The sequence below is a fragment of the Corythoichthys intestinalis genome, chromosome 12 (genome assembly GCF_030265065.1).
Source record: "Corythoichthys intestinalis isolate RoL2023-P3 chromosome 12, ASM3026506v1, whole genome shotgun sequence".
Taxonomy (NCBI): domain Eukaryota; kingdom Metazoa; phylum Chordata; class Actinopteri; order Syngnathiformes; family Syngnathidae; genus Corythoichthys; species Corythoichthys intestinalis.
Window position 1 is genome coordinate 43,081,181 of NC_080406.1, and position 20,791 is coordinate 43,101,971.

Consider the following 20,791-nt stretch of genomic DNA (forward strand, 5'->3'; position numbering starts at 1 on the left):
TTGATCCGAACCCACACCCACCTTCGTAAACCTTTGTTCCTGTTTCTTAAGTACATATCAATCATCTAACATGTGAAAGTTCAAGACGGTCAAAACCTAAATGGGGACAGTTATTTCACTATCCAGGAACAACTGCAGCCACGATCCCCAAATGACTTGAACAAAAAGCATTTTTTTTCGATGCGTCCCACACAGAATGTGTCAGGACAATGTCTTTCCGCAAATGTTCCATTTTATCACATACTGCCAACCAACAACAGACTGGGGTAAACTTCTAAAGGTACATGTCCTGAACCTTCTATAATAAAAAAATGCCTCTAAAGTTGTAAGGCGACTCGAATGAAGCTCACTGGTGATAGGTTGCCAAACTGTCCAATAACCCAAACTCTGGCTGAGACAACTGTCAACTGGCTAATATGTGCAATTTACAAAGATAACAATACACACATTAGGCTTATATTTCAAAGACTTTGCTCGGAAACCAGAACCGATATCTGGAAAACACTTCCACCTACTGGATTCTTTCACGCTTTCAGTCATAGCTGCTGAAAAAGAGATGAAGGGACATAAAACAATGTGGTGCAACACAGCAGTCCACTGCATTGAGCAAATCCAAGAGTGAAATGCTGCTGACAAGAGTTGCATGTATTGAAGGCTGTGTGTTAGCTCACAGGCGTGCTTAAACAATAGGAGGTATTGCTAATAGAGATGTCCCGATCCAATATTTGGATCGGACGCCGATATCGGCAAAAAAATGCGCATCGGTATCGGATTGGCCAACACAGAAAAATTCCGATCCAGACTTCCGATCCAGTTTTTTTTTTTTTTTTTTTTTTGAAGTCCGGTCCGGGTTTTCCAGCGCACTGATTTACATAATCCATTCCAGTTTTTGCTTCGGTTTCCCTAAAATCCGGTCCACATTTTACAGCACACCTTCAACACACTACATTTACATTACCGTCTCCCAATTTACCGAGAAACTTTATCGGTAAAAATGTCAGCTGTGTGGGATCATTTCACCTTAAAGGACGACAAAGACGAAGAGGCAGAGTGCAACATATGCACAATAAAGTCAAGCGTGGTGGTAAAGCTGTAAGAAGTTTTAATACAACCAACCTAATCAAGCATTTAGCGAAATACCACCACAAACAATATAAGAAGTATGTTAAGAAAACCGAAGACAAAAAGAAAGGTCCTACGCAACTAACACTGGCAGAAACTTTTGCTATGCGTAACAAACTGGCACTCGACGGTCCCAAAGCCCGGGGAATAACAAGAGTCATTGCCGAAGAATTCATTCTGGATGACGAGCCATTATCTCTCGTGAGTAAAGACGCACCATCCAACAATTAAGACCCATGGTACAACATGCCGAGCCGTCATTACATCCTTGAGCGATTCGGCCATGGAAGACTCGAGAACGATTCACAAACATCCAAATTCCGATTATTGAAATATGTCAGGTAAAGCGGAACTAATACACAGCGCGGTCTTCGGGATGCAATGAGAAACGGACCGCATTGCGTCCCGAGAGTAAACATCATGGTTGTTATAGAACCGGGTAATGCCAATGCTCAACTCACGGCTTTAGCTCATCTCATGCCGCTGGATAAAAAACACAAGAATACCTGACTGCTGCTGACAGCCGCTACAAACTACGTCTACATCGTTTTACTGTACATAATAGATATCATATGTATATAGAACTAGATGCAAAATGACAGACTCGACTGCGTTAGCAACATCGAAGTATTGAAAACTAATTGCGTTAGTAAACAGCCGCCATCTTAAAGCAGGAGACTTCCCTAGTAGGCTGTTGTGAACCTTCCAAGCGAACTTGATTAACTTTTTATCTAAAATACTCCTAAATCGGCAAAATCATGACTTGAATCTATCTTCAAAACAGTTTTAAAACTTTCACATGTCGAAAGTAGACAGAAGGGAAATTATGGAATAACTGGAGCAATTTTAACAACTTTAACAGTTGATTCGCAAAATTAAATGAATTGAATGTAATTTAAAGCTGCTGATACAGAATGGGGACTTGAGTATTTTATTTACGGTTTTAAAAAGTTAACTTGATACTGAAATAGTCGTTTATTTAAACCTGAGAGGCTTATTATACAATTTTTGTAACTGATGCACAAAACATTAAAAGCATCTAATAGCTTGGGGGGGTTGTGGGATTTTCCACTGAGGTTTTTTGTGTGTTTTGCTTTTTTAAGACAGTTTACAATATTATTTGCACGTTTTACTGACTGACTATGCCATTTCTGTTTGTTATTTATAATGTTTTGTGTTTGTCACTGAATAAACAGTGGCCTATACTACGAAGCCGGTTTTCTGGCTTAGCAGGGTAACTTTGAGAGTAACTTTATCACGTGCGACGTAAGTTCGCGGCTATGCGAGACTACGAAAGGTGGATATGTTGGAACCGAGAAGTGTTGCCATGGCAACACACGCCACACGCCAAACCTGGTCGTGTCAGAGTTAGATCTTGCTTAACATCAGGATTCCAATTAACCACGCTCTATTTAAACAGCACTCCTCCGCGGACGTGTCCTCCTGACAATGACAGCGTACCTGGACGACCCATACGACATTGGCGCGCGGATTGTGAAGGGCTCTCTTCGGAGTGCACGGGTTTTTGGAGACTGCCAGAATCCGCTGGCGTACCCGGAAGATGTTCTCCATGAAAGATTTTCAGCTGAGGGAATTCTTTACCTGTGCCAACTGATCGAGGCGGACGTCACTATAATGTAACCCGCCGAAGTCAGGCCCTCACAAACGGGCAGATTGTGTGCCTCTCCGTGCGCTCTTTCGCCAGGGACAATATATGCATTCCAATGGTGATGCTGAATATCTGCGTAAGAACATTTCACTGTATGCCGTGCGATTCGAAGTGGGGTATGGAAACGCTTCAAATTGATCGTTGAAATTGCTGAATGTAAACGAATGCGGAGCTTTGCTGTCATATACAAGAAATATATTTAACAGACTTTTCCAGCGTTATTTCGTTGTGCAAATGAGTTAATAATAATCATAGAAATATGTAGACTATGTAAACATTGAGAAAACTTGCGTTTTTTTCTGCCAACTCGAAGAGATTAAATTAAATGTCAAATCCACTGATAGGACAGACGCACAAATATAAAAGATATAAATGTTTATTGAATACTCATCTTACAGTCTTGTTTAACTGAAAATTCGTTACAAAAGACGGGCTTTAATTCACGCAACAACGCATGGCATCCCCGCATTTCCTTCTTCTCCTGAGTCCTCACAAAGATAAAATAAAATTTTGGGGGGGGGGGGGGGGGGGGGGGTCGTGTCGGGCTCGGGCCTGCAAATCAAGTTAATTGATCGGGCTCGGGTCGGGCTTGATTTTTTAGGCCCAAATTAAGGAAAAAAAAAAAAAAAAGGACATACGTATTCATACAGTCAATGGGACTAAACATACAATTATCCTGCTTCATGTGGTGATGCGCGATAAATTATTTCTTACTGTTAACGTACCAAATCTTATTTTATTGTCCTGACAGCAGGCTTTATTTCTTTGCATGGACATAAGTAAACTGGCATTTTGACGCATTCACAAATCACACGATCTGTAAATTCGCTGTCAACAGACCCGTTGAGTTCTACTCGCTGAAACGGTGTTCGATTTCGCGGTGAGGGTGGATTTTAATTCCTCATAACTCCGCATGATCATCGCGCATTCCTCCTCCGTGAAGTAAGGTGCCCGTGCCATCGTCACAAGTAGTGTTTGACTCTGGTGTCCGCCCCCTTTTATGTGAACGCGCAGTAACTCTGACTGGGTTGACACAGGTTCGACTAATCAACCTCATAATCAGCGTCGTAGCACCGACTGACCACAAACTAGACAACCAGGTTTTGTCAACTCCGGTTACCCGCTGGTAAACTGGATTACTTCTGGGGAGGTTGAACTCCGTTCGTAGTATAGGCCACAGGTCTGTTTCTTGTTATCAACCGTTGTGTGTTATTTAAACTCACCTAATTCAGCTGGCTAGTTGTTATCAAGAGTACTAAAACCTTTTTCAACATGAGTCTGACAACTAAGTAAGGAGGCTAAATAACTTTAAACCTTAACACATGCTCAGATAGGCCGGTATCAGTTCGGCCAGTATCGGATCGGAAGTGCAAATAATATCGGTATCGGATCGGAAGTGCAAAAACCTGGATCGGGACATGTCCTACGTTGTAGACTTGATGCACATTTTAAGATGCCATATTAGAGAAATCAAACCTCCGCCCCTCTCTCCTGAGACCTGACCCACCTTGGGCAGGTGCACGTGTCTTTATCTCATTACGGGTTGGGACGTCTGACGGGTGGAGAGGCCACAGGTGCGGGCAACTAACAATCAGCATTTTTTAAAAAGCCAGTGGACGCCACCACCTCGTCGCCCAATCAACTCGTCTGGTTACCTCCGTCAGTTGCATCTCGCCATTTTGACTCACTGTTTTAGATTACTGGTTTTTGACCATTTTTGCCCCAGGACCTGTCTTATGCGAGCCGATTGTCGGATTCCACGCCTGCCTCTTTTCGAACCTTCTCTTCGCCTCCCGGCTACCTCCTCCAAGACTATGGTCACTCGCCTTCTGCCTTGGCTCTCGCGTCATCTACGATCTTGTGTTCACCATTAAAATATTCATTCATCTCAACAGGCTGACTGTTTTTGGGGACCCCCCTCGCTCACGCACCCCTACCAGTTTTGATTGGGGAAGCATGGATTCCGCGAACAACACAGCCGGCTCCCCCAAGCCATTGACTATCTCGTCAGCAAGGTAACAGACATATCTCATGAACTCCAATCCATCCATCCACTACCTCAGGCACGCACAGCCCCCGTCACCCCTACGCCACGCCAAGCCACATGCCAGTTACTAACCCGGCGTCATCAGCTACGGGCCGAGAACCCCACGTTCCCGCACCGGCTCCTTACGAAGGCAACCTTGGCACATGTCGGGCTTTCTTAGTCCAATGCAGCCTTGTTTTTGAGCAACAGCCATCCATGTATCAGGGGGACCGAGCAAAAATCGCTTCCCTTATTGGCTGCCTACCCGGAATAGGTTTGGATTGGGCGTCCTCCGTATGGGAGCAGGGTTCCTCCTTGTGCATGTCATACTCTCGCTTCACAGAGGAAATGCGCAAGATTTTTGACCATCCCGTCCATGGCAGAGAGGCTGCTAAACGAATAATGTCAGTGCATCAGGGGTCTAGGAGTGTCGCGGAATTTTCGATTGAATTACGGACGTTGGCCACTGAAAGCCGTTTCAACGACGCGGCACTCCAGGAGATTTTCACCGGCGCATTGAACGAATCTCTTAAAGACGCACTGGCTACGTGGGACAGCCTGATTCTATTATCGATTCAAATCGATAATCGCCAGCTGGAGCTCTTGCCCCAGGACCAGTCTTAAGCGCGCCGATTGTCGGATTCCACGCCTGCCTCTTTCCGAGCCTCCTCTTCGCCTCCCGGCTACCTCCTCCAAGCCTAACGTCACCCACCTTCTGCCTTGGCTCTTGCGTCATCTACGATCTTGTGTTCACCAATAAAATATCATTCATCTCAACCGGCTGACTGCTTTGGGATCCCAACCTTGCTCACGCACTCCTAACAAAACTGAGTAGTACCAACACAGATTGGTACAGGTTTGATTCAAGTTGTCACAAGGGACAGGGCAGTGTTTAGCTCTCATAGTGGTCAGCAAGCCAGCCAGTTCTAATGAATTTGGCACGAAAACTAAGGTCAGCCCTTAATAGAAACCTACGACCTTTTGAAACCTTTAGGATTAAAATAAGGGGGTTAATGAGGTTTAGGTTTTTGTTAAGGTTAGGAGGGGTAAAGCACGTCAACTACACTTGATTTGGCATCGGTTTTAAATCCTAAATAGCAGCTGCTCTGGTATTAACAGTAGGTGTTCGCCAAGCATGTTGCTTTTACTATTTTAATAGCGTTTTGATTTATGAGTTTATTTTGTAACAGTTTTCTCCATTCAATAAATGGCTGAAAGTACAGTATATTGTAATCACACTTTAAAATAAACAAATGACCATTGGGCGCACAGGATGGTGTACTGCAGTATTTGTAAAGAATCCTCACAGAAAATGGGCTTTTTCCATTGACCATTGACCAAAAAGAAACGATGACATTTATCCATGACGTACCTTCAACTGCAATTAACCTATCGTGAATGTGAATGAATGTCAGCAGTGTGTAGAGACCTTTTCTGTGAAGTAATCCTGTTTTCTGGTACAGTGTTATAATCCTGTAATTTCCACCATTTTAGAGGAACCAATCCACCTAAACATTTAGAATACAACACCTAATCCCCATTCCTTAAAACCAAGGTAAAATACGCTCAGTGATTGTCCTTTTCTGTGTTGAAAGATTGCTGGGAAATATTTTAGGAACAGCGGATGCCACGGTTGTTTGTACTTTCATTTTTAACAGCTCAAGCGGAATTTCATACCATCTCAAGTCACGCAAATACAGTGAATGCTCTGAAGTCAAATGCCCCGCAAGGTCACATTGACTTCAAAGGAGAAAGAATCCATTGTCACTACAAAAAACATCAATCTAAAAACTATTAAAAAATAAGGTAGAGCAGTAAAGTTGAATAATTTTTAATAGCAGCAGTAGAACTGGACAAAGATTTCCATTATTTCATTTCTCGATTTGTCATTGAAAATCCGAAGAAATTAAAGGTTGGCATGCTCCAAGGTTAGCAGCCCACTAAAACTGTAAAGGTCACGTTTGGATCATTTGTGCTTTACTGAATCTCATTATATCAAGAACACATACTGTAGGTATTACAAGTTCTAGGGCTTGTTTACAGTGCCGTGATTTGATTAAGATCATGTTAATAAATGAGCTTTAAACCATTCTCAAGGCATAAAAATCTTTTGACATTTCAAAGAATGACTGAGATTTCCATTTCCTGTGAAGTTAATGAGCAAGTTCAAAAATTCAAGTTATAATTTCACTGAAGATTACAACAGCATTAAGTAAAGCGAGGTGTCATGTTCCGTGTGGCAAGGCTTCACCAAATTAGGGTTTGGCAAGAGCAGATGATCCTAGATTACAGGTGCTAAGGAAAGACGCTCACATATAACGGACTGCTGTAATGGATCTAACACTTATAAGGGGAACATAATTGGTTAAAATACTAGTAAGGGAATTTACTGCAAAGGAAATGGATTGACCTGTTAAGCAACACTGACAAACACAAAGCTAAACTCTGAACAGAGTTCAAAGAGAACTTGCATTAGCATATTAAAGTAATACTTGCTTTGTGTCTGACAGGTTATTTTGAGTTATTTCTCTACTTTCTTCTGTTTGGTAATGCACACATTGGTGTCAGAACCGATTACGTAACAAAAAGAAGGACACGCCGCTTACTAAAGTGCTCAAACACTTCAATGCAATGCTTAAAGAATTCATTGTCCCGTTCAAGAAAGATAAACATTGTGAATCTTAACAGAACATCAACAGGTTGAGAGCACAGTCTACAAAGCATTTGGTGACACCATCAGCAATATAGGGGCTGTTTCTTGAATTTTTAGAGTAATCCATCATCCATTCCTCAGTACCATGGCCTATGTAAAAACAAAGTTTAGTTTCAACAGAAAAACTTTTGGCAACACTTTACAATAAGGGTCCTTTAATTAACATTAGTTAATGCATTTTTAGACAATGACTAATATTTAAGTAACATTACAATAATTAATATAATAGCTTATCTAACATGTATTAATATATTAATTAACATGAGTTAAAGCATTACTCAATGCATTAGTTAAAGCATTAGTTATTGCATAACCAGACAGTCTCTAATGGTTTGGTAAAATTAAAAATATATATAGGCCTATATAGGGTTAGGGTTTATGGTTTAGTGTTAGGGTTTGTTAACCTAAGCATTTATTATTTCTTAGTTAAGGGACACATGTGCTACACTTTACAATAAGGGTCCAAAAAGCATAAAAAGCCCTATAAGCCTATATATTATTAATTTTACCAAACTATTAGTTACTGTCTGGTTACGCATTAACTAATGTTAATTAATATAATACTAAATGTTAAACAAGGGATTATATGAATTATTTTATGTGACTTAAACATTAGTTATTGTCTTAAAATGCATGTAACTAATGCATTAACTTAATGCATTAGCTCATGTTAAAGAATATATTAATAAATGTTAGATAAGTGATTAAATGAATTATTGTTACTTAAACATGAGTTATTGTCTAAAAATGCATTACCTGATGGTAATTAAGGGACCCTTATTGTAAAGTGTTAACAAACTTTGAATGTTTTTTTTTTTTTTGTTTGGTTTGGGCCAAGAATTTGGACGGTAACATAGTTGTCAATGCTGCCTTTATACACCACCACAACAGATTTGAAATAAACAAGTTAAACTGTGTTTGAGGCATAGTCTTTGAACATAGATAATCTGATAGAGACGGAAAACCTAACAGATATATTAAAACAAATGCTGGACTCGAGAAAGTTGGTGTGGCTGTACATGGTGTCCATAAATTCTCTTTACCATTTCAAAAATTTATTAAAAATGCAATTGATTAGATATTTTATTCAGATTTGTTCTATTGTATTCAGTGTTTATTGAAGTTTTTTTTTTTTTACTTCTTTTAATACACATCTACATGGGCACAATTAGTTGCACGGAGCACATCAAGATGGTACTCGATTTCTTGCCATGTTCGCTGTAGCTCAATTGTGGCAATGGCATTAGTAATCCTTCGCTTAAGGTCAGTAATGTCCCTTATATTTGTTCGATACACGACATCTTTAACATAGCCCTATAAAAAGAAGTCATTTCCAGACCGATGGATTGGAAGGGATGGGCCAATTCCTTGGCCGCTACATTCACCAGATATCACTCCCCTGGACTTCTTTCTATGGGGCTATGTTAGAGATATTGGATATCGAACAAAGATAAGGGAACATTACTGACCTTAAGCGAAGGATTACTGATGCCATTGCCACAATTGATGAGGCTATGCTACAGCAAACATAGCAAGAATTCGAGTACCGTCTTGATGTGCTTCGTGCAACTAATGGTGCCCATGTAGAAGTGTATTAAAAGAGGTTTAAAAAAAAAAACTTCAATAAACGCTGAATACAATAGAACAAACCTGAATAACATATCGAATCAATTGCATTTTTAATAAATTTTAGAAATGGTAAAGAGACTTTATGGACACCCTGTACCTTAAATATGTAAGGTTAATCTGAGGGGAAACTAAAAGAACTGTAATTTTCGGACTATAAGGCGCACCTTACTATAAGCCGCCACCCACCAAATTTGACACGAAAAGAGCATTTGTTCATAGATAAGCCGCACTGCACTATAAGCCGAAGCTGTCCTCACTATATCATGGGATATTTACACCAAACGATATTAACCGGTAAGACTTTATTTGACAGCAGTATCATAAGACTGTCTTAAGACCAAACGAATCACATGAAACTTTGAACCAATTGGCTGCAAAGCGTTATTGCTTCAAGAAGGGTCATTTGGCCATCACTGCTCCCTTTGGGGAGACAGTCAACCTCTCCTGCCACCTGCTGTCAACACTGTCGTCCAACATGCCTCCTAGCATGCATTGCAGCACTACAAGTGTAAATTACAATCACAATTCATGTTCTGTGCTAAATATTTCTTCAGTGACTATTCTAGTTGTTTCTATGTAACGGTCACTTCTGTGATCCTCTTTCTTCCTTTGGACCTCCACCACACGGTGGCGCCTCTTTATGTTGTATGTTTACTTTCTTCTTCAGTTGCTACCTACTTTTTGGGGAGTCAAGTCTGATCATGTGTACATGGTCCGTTGTACTCCCGAGTGACGAGTGGTTGAGCTGGATTTATTTATTTTTGTCTATTAAAAGTGCATAAGTGGACGTCTGCTCCCTTTTTTTACCTTTTATGCACTCATCCTGCCCTGCCACGCGTTACAAATATAAGACCATCATAACTATGACCCACGCTAATTCGAAGATTAAGACTTATTTGAAAAAAAATCTGAACTTTCCCTTTAACAACACTGGTCACAGCCTCTATAAAGTAGCATGTATCGAAATGTGCTGTATCAAAAAGTAACTTTCTACCATAAAACTAGTTAGAAAACTTTTAAAATGTTACCTCATTCAAACAAATACATTGGTGAGTTTAACCAAAGGAAACATTTGCCTTCAATAGATTTTCTGAAACTTAACCATGTGAGCCATAAAGCCAGCATGCATAAGGAATACTTGTTTTCTTCGATCATCTTTTTCATCCCGCTATAAAAACTAAAAGATCAGAGATAATATGCTGAAAGGAATGAGACTGACATCTAGCTGCAACCAAAGCTCATCCAAAAAGCCTGTATCACTATCTTCCATCGTATAATTATATTGTATCGCAAGTTAGTCAGCATTTCTCACCCCTACAGACAGTTCATACGTTTTCCATCAATAGAATTATCGTGTCTATCACTAATCTACTTAGAATCCCAGCAATGTAGTTACACGTGTAACAAAGTCAATTAGGACAGGCAAGTTATCCAATTAGGGCGTTAGGCTTTTTTTCCCCCAAACCATTTAGCACGAGTGTTCACTGGTGCTTTCCTTTCACAATGTGTATTGAAATGCAGCAAAAGAACATGTGTGTAGAAGTCTCTAAATCCATTTAGAGCTCAGACAAAAGAAAATAATCCATCTTTACCACTCTTTCTTCTTGGTTCTCTATGTCACAGTCCCTGTTTGTTTTAACACTCCATTTTAAAAGCATCGCATGTTTGAGGAGAGCTTTTGAATTGACACTTACCTCTGACTCGGCCACTTAGGGAGGTAGTCTCATTCTGCATGCAAGCAAACCCTCGTCCAGTTTGGTTCACTTAAAAGGATCCATGGATAGAAAGACTTGTAGTTCTTAAAAGATAAATGTTATTATGAGTTAAAATAATTTGATATTGAAACCCCTTTCGCAAAAGTAGTTTATCTAGTAACAATAGGAACAATAATGAGCATCACAGAACTGTCAATATTTCACAAAACGAGCAGCAAACGCAAAATGAACAGGAAAGACGGGATGCGATGAGACGAGAGTAGGGGGAAAAAATAGTGTTCTGCCAAAATGTGCTACACCGGCGAAACGACCTACAATAGGCAAACTTGACACCCAAAGTACTACCATGCACTTTTAGCTTGTTTTGTTTAGATGCATACAGAAAGAACATACTAAAGATGCCTTAAGAAAATACTTAAACGTAATAAAATCAAATATGGGTGGTTTAAATATGCTACATGACTAATGTGGTCAACAGGTCAACAATCTGCTTTAAAGCTACCACAAGAAAACAATGCTTAAAAGTATGAGAGGGAATCACATGCAAAACGTGTTTTGAGGCAATTAAAAGATAATAAAAGACTCAATAAAAACACATAGTAAGTACTCGCCGCTTTTAACCGATGCGCATGTGTTGGACGTCTCGACGCGTAGAAGGAATTGCAGTAACCCGGTAGTATTCATCGTGTGACAATAACAATCTGCGTCATCACCCCGAGCGTCCATTGCGCGTTTGAAAAATGGCGCCCTCCGTAGGTCAAAACATGTATTAAATATCCTAGATTTTTAAATCAATGACAATATTTGATGTATTTAAAATAACGTATTTTAGTAAAAGAGAACAATTGCGGCTTATTAGAGCCTACAAGTCTTTAAGTCCGAGGTTCCCTTTAAGCACATATGGACTAGTATTCGAAATCAAAACATACAGGCTGCAGTAACATATGTATGGAATATTAATCACATTACACCCTACATCTCTGGAAAATTGCCAAATCAGAGTGTAGTGGACCATCCATACACGCGGACACTGTTGTTTCAACTTAGGTAAAAATTCCATTTAATAAAGTCACAAAACAAAGAGTTTAACACAAACCTTGGGCCCAACATGAAAGAGGCCAACATAACAAAAGGCTTCAACAAACTGAACTCACCCCCAGACACATCCCTGTGGCCGTTTAAATCAGGGCGGACTCTACTAACGACCACCTGAAGGAGGTATGACAAATTAACCAAACATTGTCAACCTTAATAAAACAACAACAGAGGGAAAATATACATATATTCAAACAATATCTAATGTACATTTAAACAAAGTGAAAACTTTACTCCAAACAATCAAAATTGAATCAACTTTAATAACCCCCCTTCAGAATGGTAGGTGCCAGATCTTACACAGCTGTGGTCGTAACCTCAAATTGGCAAATAAAATCTAATAAGCATTCAGACAAATATTAACTAAAGTGTGCACCCTTTAGCAAATACATGTCCAAAAAATATCACAAATAATTAACTAAATCTTGAAACACTAAATTGAGGTGGTAGTGGTAGCCACCACACACTCCCCCTCCTCGGAAAGTCCGGTTCCACAGGTCCCACCATATTCATACCAAGTCGCAGAAATTGTGTACTCACAACTGGCAGAGGGTGGAGGGGAGCTTTGCAAGGACGTCCGGCTGATGTTATCTGGCACTCCTGGACAGCGCCAGGGTGGGTCATCACTGTCCCACGAAACGTCTCTCACCTCCGTGTCGTTTGGATTAGTGCCCCTTTGCCCTTGCAACACTTGGTAACGGGGGGCTGCCCAAAGCCATCCTTACTCCAGCTTTTATGCACCAATTGCTGGTTCTTCCCTCTTGCAGCTACACAAACAGTCGCCAATGTGGCAGCCTCATCTGCTAACTCCGGATCATGTTCCCTGATCCATACCTGAAGCGCTCTTGGTTGGACCCATCTCCCATACAGCTCCTCCAGCCTGAAGTAAAGCTCTTTGAGTTTCCTCTGGGCCCACCCGAAGCGAGCAGGACCTCTGCCTGTCAGTTTCGCTGTTGCTCTCATTTCAGCAAAACAGCTACTTTGACCTGGTCATAATTTATCGCCAAGTCAAAAACAAACAAAGGCGCTTCTGGCTTTGCCAGTTCACAATGGTATTAAATAGAAATGTTCAATATCATCGTCCTCACTCAGCTTCTGCAGCTTCGGCAACTGAGGCAAAGATGAGGAAGCAGGAGGGAAGTCATCAGATTGCCTCCGCACCGGTGTGGCCAATTCAGGTTCTGATGACGATGACCGCCGCACTCTGGGCGTGGCTCGAGTCCGGACCTCCGTCTTGAGTAAAGTGACCCGCTCCTCTAGCTCTCCAGAGTTACCGCCAGTTCAACCGCCTCCCCATCCCAAAGGGCCTCAATTGCTTTGTTGGCCTATATGGGCTTTGAGAAGGTTGGAGAATTCGGTTAATTTGGGTTCACTTGCCTTCTCTTCCATAACCGGTAGTCCACCAACAGCCCCTTCCTCGTCATGGCTATTTCTCCCACTTCCAGATGACCCTGGTTTTGGGCTGGTACAGTCATTGCATCCTCTTCCTCTTACGGGCATAGTTGAGGGTGAACGGCACAAAAATAATCAAAAAAGGGAAAAACAGGGAAAGAAAATACACCACTGTCCGACTAGAAAGATCCCACCACTGCCACCAAATGTAGTGGACCGACATACACGCGGACACTGGTGTTTCAACATAGGTGAAAATTCAATTAACAATCATAATTGAATCAACTTTAATAACCCCCCTTCAGAATGGTAGGTGCCAGATCTTACACAGCTGTGGTCGTTACCTCAAATTGGCAAATAAAATCTAATAAGCATTCAGACAAATATTAACTAAAGTGTGCACCCTTTAGAAAATACATGTCCAAAAAATATCACAAATAATTAACTAAATCTTGAAACACTAAATTGTGGTGGTAGTGGTAGCCACCACACAGAGGCATGACAAAGCATTTTTCACTTGAGTTTGTCAGACAGAACACAACGAAAGCAGCTTCCCAGTGTCAGCTTCTAAATACTGGTAAAATAGAGACAATTTCTTCCGAAGTAGTGACTCGTGTTTGAATGTTAAATTTCAAATCATTCCCTTATCCACTTAGCCATCAAACCTAATTTGAGCATTTTCACAGTTTTAGTTTGGTTATGAACCTTTTGGAGGTGGTCAAGTATTTACAGATAATTAACGCTGACAGGATTTTAAACTTAAAGAAACAGGCCATTATGTCATACTGACAAACATATATTTGATGGGAATACTGTTACTACGGAATTTGGTCTGTAAGATGTCCGAAAATTGTTTAACGAACGAAAAGCAAATTTTAGGGAATGTCTTGTAGTGATTAAACATAACATGATTATTCTGCTTGCGTGGAGGACTACCGAAATCAGATAGTATAGACTGTTAAGAGGTTCAGATTTTAAGGATTTTGAAAATTCTGTTATACTAACATACAACCTCTCCAAAAAAAAAAAATGCTTGTGAAAATTGTCGATTAATTTGACAAAATTAATTTGCCATTCCATTATTCACCAGTCCTCTCTCTCTTTTGACACTTTCAAATTAGCTCTTTAGTGTTATAACTAGGTGAAGACAAAGCTGCATTCAAACATGAAGCGCACCTGTGCTTCATCGTCTCTGCTGGCTGACTGACAGTTCACCTCCTACATCAGCGTGCGCCCACGACACAGGCGCTGATTCATTGGCACAGGTCTTAGCCACCCAGGCATTACCTTGACATTTCAACGTGTGTCTGAAAGCTTGTTGGTGAACACAGGAATAGCAAAAACAAGCTTTTGGCACATCTAAATGTCTATTTTTCCCCTATTTGAACACAGCTATCTTAACAATGTAGCTATAGGCATGTGCCAGTATGGTATTCTGACAGTATGATAACCTTAAGCCAAAATATCATGGTTTCACCATATCAAAGTATTGCAATTACAGCTCTAAAATGTGTTTGAGATATCTGGGTTAAAAAAATAAATACATAAAACTTTTTCCCATTGAACAGGAGTTTTATTTTTCAAAACTTTTTTTCAATTTTTTTTTTAAAATTTTTAAAAAGTGGAACATAGGTATGATAACTTAAATTTAAAAAACATAATAAATGACAAAACTAAACTAATAATAACTACTAAATAAAATTAAGATAATTGCAGTCCTTAAGATGAGCCAAAACCCACAGACACATCTCAACATTATTACTATCAGAACAAAAAAAATGGAATTATTTTCCATACAAAGCACATGTGTACAACTCGTATCACGGTTTACACTATGCACACACACTCTTTCTCAACACAGTTGCCAGAGAAAAAAACACGTTTTACCACTACTAGACATATTAAACAAGCTGGAGTTAACTCTTGTAGCTGGTGGGAAACGTTCATGACAGTGTTTAGTAACCTGTAATTTTGTATAAATGCAAAATTATATTGGAGGTATGGCCTCCTCGGCAGCCACCCTCCGCAAACATGTTTTAATTGTCGGTTGGCACTCCTCCTCTAAGCCATCTTTTCTGTAGCCAAAGTATTCCCATATTAGCGATTTCATTTTCTTAGATGGGGGGAAAAAGGTCGGGAGTTTCACCTCCTCCAGCCATCTGTTGCACAGCTAAATCACTGACACTGAGCAACAAATGGTAGGGGACGGTTGAGCCTTGCAGCTGCAAGAGAGGGATTTCTCCCTGCATTTTTGGGACATAAAAAATAGCTAATACTTTAGGGACGGTATGATGGAAAAATTTTTAGATTTTGATACCGTGATATTTTCATACTACGCTACATCTTGAAACCGGTAATCGGCAGATGTCTATGTAGCTATACTAGTATACTGTAAAAGGGTTGTTAGTGGGGGGCCGGCAACGATCGTTCGTTTGCTGTCAGCCCTCCCAGTCAAAATGGATTGGATGTCTATCACCGCTAATAGCAGCCAAAGAGTTAACACTTAAGAAAAATAAAACATTTTAAAAACCCGATTTTTTAACCTGAATCCTATCCACTGAAAATGACATGATCGGACCTGATTTCCAATCACGTGATCGGATTGGAGACATCTCTAGTATAGAACATATAAATCACAATAGCAGGCCCCACTCAGTTTTATATAATCTTCTGCGTCACACTGTATACTCAGTCTCTGCAAGACGTGTCACACCTAATGGCCATTCGTCACATCTGCAAACACTCCAATCTTCTGTTGTCCTTTAGATTTCCATGATGTAAAAAACAAAAGTGAACGAGGTGGTCGGCCTTGTCCTCCAGACATATAGGCCCCATCCCAAACAGCAAGGCGGAGCCCACCCGCCTGTCTGCCAATGACTAAATACATCGCAAGATCATTGTGAAGGCATCAGGCATTTAAAGTGTCTCCATTCACTGCAGACCAGTGGACACAGATAGAGAAATCAATAGTCAGTCCCTTTATGGAAATGAGACGTGACTATAAACTGCATCAATTGTAGGAAAGATGCATGCTGCGTTCCATTACTCTGCAAGATTTATTTAGGGGAATCTTTAATGGAGCTGCCACATTATATTTTAAATTACATAAAACCCTATGTATCTGCTATATGAGATGTTTTTTTTTTTTTTTTTTTTGTCCTTACTGTGTGGGTGTGTGGCCAACCACAAAATGACTCAGCTCATGTCAGCCATCAGACCACACCAAGTACTGAATATTTATATGTAAGGGAGCTTATTTCATTGATGAATAGATTCAAGACATCATAACTTCCCGCAATGTCTCTTGGAGGTTTAATGAGGTCCAATGCAGAAATTCTCTCCCTCCAAGCCATTCAATCCGAATGAACACGCGTGATTAAACCAAAATGAGCCAAGCATTGAAGATGACCAATAGAGCTCACTCTCCATTTAGATGTCACAAAATCAGAGGAAAATACAGAAGAAAAAAAGAGACGAGACGGCACGAACTAGCAAAAATCAGAAACAGCTTTCCTGTAGACGGACATGACTGTTTAGTCTACTCAACGGCTGTAACAACCCGTTTAACTTTCTTTCAGCTTCTAATTTTATTCATATATTTTCAAATTATGACATTAATAAAAGCGTAATTGATTTTTCTTTTTACCTGTTCGGCGCAGCGTCCTTCAATATGCAACACCGGCTCTGTCAGACAACACAGGCACCGCAGGCTGCACGTACCGTAATGACGATAAAAGTCACGCCCCTGCATTTGTTTTATGGCCCATTACGGTATTAAGTACCGAGCTACACAAGCGAGAGAGAGAGAGAGAGAGGAGGCACACAGTTTCCGATTTTTTGTGAATGTTCAGACATGTTTGCAGAGGATATCATGTTGAAATAGATTTTAGCGTTCTTTAATAATTCATCATAGTTTGCAGTTTGGTTGTTAGGCAAAATACTGCATTACAAATTCAATTTAATTTGCAGGGGTGTAGGTTTAGTCTCAACATTGTAGGGACGATATAACAGCATAACCTGCATGTACACTTTTTGCCTATAGGTCAGGGCTACGTTTAATTGATAGGCTAAATGATCAATGCAAAATAAATCTGTATTGACTATACAAACTTTTATGTGTATTGGTTCAGGTGACACACAGTTTGATTAAAACCTGTGTTTGCAAAAAACTACTAAAGAAACATTTTGAAGACTTCCTGAATACAGTTCGGGATTTGATTAGCAAATTTAAATTGCAATATTTGAACATACAGTGCCTTGCAAAAGTATTCGGCCCCCTTGAATCCTGCAACCTTTCGCCACATTTCAGGCTTCAAACATAAAGATATGAAATTTAATTTTTTTGTCAAGAATCAACAACAAGTGGGACACAATCGTGAAGTGGAACAACATTTATTGGATAATTTAAACTTTTTTAACAAATAAAAAACTGAAAAGTGGGGCGTGCAATATTATTCGGCCCCTTTACTTTCAGTGCTGCAAACTCACTCCAGAAGTTCAGTGAGGATCTCTGAATGATCCAATGTTGTCCTAAATGACCGATGATGATAAATAGAATCCACCTGTGTGTAATCAAGTCTCCGTATAAATGCACCTGCTCTGTGATAGTTTCAGGGTTCTGTTTAAAGTGCAGAGAGCATTATGAAAACTAAAGATACACGATAATATCGGTCACCGATAATTATCGGCCGATAATGGCAATTATGACGTCACGCAGATAATCCAGATAATAAAAAAATTCAACCGATAATGCAATCCGATAATTATATACTTGATTTTGCCTCCAAATGTGCTCAACCGAAGAATTCAGCACGCCGCCTCCTCAACCCCTCCCCTCTCTGAAGCCCCTGAGGGAGGAGGGGTTGAGGAGGCGGAGTTACAAGACAAGAAGTAGTTGAATATTATGGCAGCTGTTACTAAAAAAACGACGCTCTCGCCATCTGCGAAACATGTAACGTACAAGTTCCACGAGGCAGGAAGAACGCGTCCTCATTCAAAACCACTAACCCAGCAGCCATTTAAAACTGCATCACAAAGAATTTTGGAACATATACGAGGCTGCTGCTAGCAGGAATGCTAAAGCTATTGTAAACACTAAGCTAAACTACAGGGCTTGTGACGATACGGAGTCGGGCTGTTTGGGAATGCAGCCCAAGGCAGGTGGTAAATTCCGACGGAGCCCGCCGCTTTGGCCAGTCCGGCAGGCCGCCGCCGCCTCGCCATAGGCGGTTCCCCGGCCTCTGAACCTCCGGCGAACACCCCGGTTTCTCAAGCGTTCCCCCACGGCGTGCGAGCAGAGCCAGGACCCGAATACGCCGCGGCGAACCGGCCGGGGCGGGCGGGCGGATTATCCGGTACGAATGTAGCTGCCGCCGAGACGAGACAGTTTTTTTTTTACCTTAATGACACGAGAACCAAAGCCCTGGATAAAAGAAATAATGCAGTTTATACGACCACCATTCTTCATGAAAAAGTGATGTCCGGTAAGCAAGTTTATCATGACGGCACAGTGGTTATAAGATAATTTAAACATGGAGAAAACGAAGTCAGCCAGTCAATGATGCATTCAGAATGTGAAATGACGAGCGGTCAGATGACTTTGTAACGCTGCCTTTATTTTCGGCTTAATAAAACTCAGGCACAAAACAACACGCACACGGATGCGAGCGCCAACTCCGTCCCAATAGTACTGCCGTGTAGCAGTTTAGCTGCTGTAACGCAAATGTCGTGAAAGCCGCAAATGTAAACAAAGCGCTGCAGAATGGGTACATGACATCTCGCTCTTTTGAGGTAATCATTTTCACAGTGTGCAACAAAGCATATAACATTAGCAATCACTTTTCAAATTATTTAACTTATTTCTTTGCTCAATTACAGTCACAGTAGATAATCAAATTCTTAAATCAATATTCTGTAGCCACAAATATTATTCAAAATCTTTCCTTCTTCAAGTTTTTTTTTTTTTTTTAGGATTAAGTATAATAATGTATTGCTTAAAACAAGGCTGTTAAGATTATTTTCAGCTAGCTATTTTTCTTCCAAGAAATCTGAGAGAAATACACTTGAAGCGATGGCAGATAATTTCACTTATTGCCAATAGATTTACACTTAAAACTGACTAGTTTTAAGGAGGTGTATTTTGCAGCGGATTAATGTTATATATGTTAGGAATGACTTACTTTTAAACGCATTTTTGTGCAACTTAGGTATTTACTCTGTAAGTAATTGTTGCCAAAGGTTTACCATTACACAATGTCAGACAATCTGTCATTATTTAGATGTTTGAATTGACGACTTGTCCGTACATTGTGTTGAAAAAAAGAGCAATAATTTATATTTTTGCACAGTAATATTTTCTTTTGTGTATACTTTAAAATTTTACATAAATCTTTTAATAGAATTATCGGCTTGACATTATCGGTTATCGGTTGGAATGAGGAGGAAATTATCGGTTATCGGTATCGGTTGAAAAATGCATTATCGCGCATCACTAATGAAAACCAAGGAACACACCAGGCAGGTCCGAGATACTATTGTGGAGAAGTTTAAAGCCGGATTTGGATACAAAAAGATTTCCCAAGCTTTAAACATCTCAAGGAGCACTGTGCAAGCTATCATATTGAAATGGAAGGAGCATCAGACCACTGCAAATCTACCAAGACCCGGCCGTCCTTCCAAACTTTCTTCTCAAACAAGGAGAAAACTGATCAGAGATGCAGCCAAGAGGCCCATGATCACTCTGGATGAACTGCAGAGATCTACAGCTGAGGTGGGAGAGTCTGTCCATAGGACAACAATCAGTCGTACATTGCACAAATCTGGCCTTTATGGAAGAGTGGCAAGAAGAAAGCCATTTCTCAAAGATATCCATAAAAAGTCTTGTTTAAAGTTTGCCACAAGCCACCTGGGAGACACACCAAACATGTGGAAGAATGTGCTCTGGTCAGATGAAACCAAAATTGAACTTTTTGGCCACGATGCAAAACGATATGTTTGGCGTAAAAGCAACACAGCTCACCACCCTGAACACACCATCCCCACTGTCAAACATGGTGGCGGCGGCATCATGGTTTGGGCCTGCTTTTCTTCAGCAGGGACAGGGAAGATGGTTAAAATTGACGTGAAGATGGATGCAGCCAAATACAGGAACATTCTGGAAGAAAACCTGTTGGTATCTGCACAAGACCTGAGACTGGGACGGAGATTTATCTTCCAACAGGACAATGATCCAAAACATAAAGCCAAATCTACAATGGAATGGTTCAAAAATAAACGTATCCAGGTGTTAGAATGGCCAAGTCAAAGTCCAGACCTGAATCCAATCGAGAATCTGTGGAAAGAGCTGAAGACTGCTGTTCACATATACTCTCCATCCAACCTCACTGAGCTCGAGCTGTTTTGCAAGGAAGAATGGGCAAGAATGTCAGTCT

General features: G+C 40.5%; 1 protein-coding gene across 6 annotated transcripts in view; it reads right to left on the reverse strand.

Annotated features, from left to right (window-relative positions):
* The window catches only part of LOC130926753 (microtubule-associated protein 2-like), a 120,464-nt gene extending 103,370 nt beyond the window's left edge, over window positions 1–17,094 (reverse strand). For 4 of the 6 annotated variants that reach the window (XM_057851913.1, XM_057851910.1, XM_057851909.1 and 1 more), the window contains exon 1: window positions 17,008–17,094. The gene's annotated coding sequence lies outside the window, so the exon portion shown is untranslated. The remainder of the gene's footprint in view (window positions 1–17,007) is intronic. The other 2 variants (XM_057851907.1, XM_057851912.1) reach the window with 2 other exon arrangements.
* Window positions 17,095–20,791: the final 3,697 nt, after the last annotated feature.